Source organism: Orycteropus afer, unplaced genomic scaffold (genome assembly GCF_000298275.1).
Source record: "Orycteropus afer afer isolate SDZICR_OR568_19922 unplaced genomic scaffold, OryAfe1.0 scaffold00193, whole genome shotgun sequence".
NCBI classification, from domain to species: Eukaryota; Metazoa; Chordata; class Mammalia; order Tubulidentata; family Orycteropodidae; genus Orycteropus; species Orycteropus afer.
Genome location: NW_006921780.1, coordinates 1,067,159 through 1,068,622, shown reverse-complemented (window position 1 = coordinate 1,068,622; position 1,464 = coordinate 1,067,159).

Below are 1,464 nucleotides of genomic sequence, written 5' to 3'. Positions count from 1 at the left end.
CTGGTGGGTTTGAACCGCCAGACTTCTGGTTAGCAGTCAAGTGCCTTAGCCACTATGCTACCAGAGCTCCCTATACACCTGGGAATTCTTACAGAACATACAAATACACTTCTAGAATCATTGTCTGCCAACCCTATATATGGTCTTGGATACACTCCCCCCTGCATAGACATAGCTAACAGTTTTCAGCCTGTCCACCCATCTATCCACTCGTATACTCATGTTTGCCTTCACTGACAATGCAGTGCTGTTTTTGCAAAAGGGTTCATCTTTGTTGTCTGTACCTCCCATGTACTCTCTGTGTCTTCCTCTTCCTCAATGCCACCATGTTGATCACTCACATTTGGTACGTTGCCATTCTCTTCACCCAAATCAATACTTATATCTACCTATCTAATGGGAGCTCTGGTAGCACAGTGTTCCTTCCCCTCCCCTCTCACCCCTGATAACCAACAAAGAAAATTAAACCTTTCCTTGACTTTTTACAGTAACAGACTAATACAATATTTCTCTTTCTGTGATTGACTTATTTCACTCAGCATAATATCCTCCAAGTTCATCCACGTTATGTGGTGTTTTGCAGATTCTGCATTATTCTTTAGGGTTACGTAATATTCCATTGTGTGCATGTACCATAGTTTGGTTATCCATTCCTCAGTAGATGGACACCTAGGTTGTTTCCATCTTTTGCCTATTGTAAATAGTGCTGCAATGAACATGGGTGTGCATATGTCTGTTCTTTTCCTGGCTTTCACTTCTTTAGGATATATGCCTAGTAATAGAATGGCTGTGTCAAATGGTATTTCTCATTCCAACTTTTGAAGGAATCAGCATACTGCTTTCCACAGTGCTTGTACCACTTTACAGTACCAACGGCAAGGTATGAAAGTTCCAAACTCTCCACATCCTTGCCAGCATTTGTTATTTTCTGTCTTGAACTTTGCTACTTGTGCTGGGGCAAGATGGTATCTCATTGTTGTTTTGATTTGCATCTCTTTAATGCCTAATGATCATGAGCATTTCTTCATGTGCTTGTTGGCCACCTGAATATCCTCTTTGGTAAAGTGTCTATTCATGTCTCCTGCCCATTTTTTAACTGGATTATTTGTCTTTTTGTTATTGAGGTGTTGGGGTTTTTCAATAAATTCTAGAGATAAGTCGCTTGTCAGATATGAGATTGCCAAATACTTTTTCCCATTCTGTAGGTTCTCTTTTGACTCTTTTGGAGAAGTCTTTGGGAGCACATAAAAATTTAATTTTTAGAAGGTCCCATTCATCTAGTTTGTCTTCTGCTGTGCATTTTGGGTTGTGCTTGATAGTCTATTTATGCCATATACTAGGGCCTCTACATTTGCCCCTAGTTTTTCCTTGAGGAACTTTATAGTTTTAGGTTTCACATTTAAGTCTTTGATTCATCTGGAGTTCATTTTTGTGTATGGTGTGAGGTACAGATCTTGTTTCATT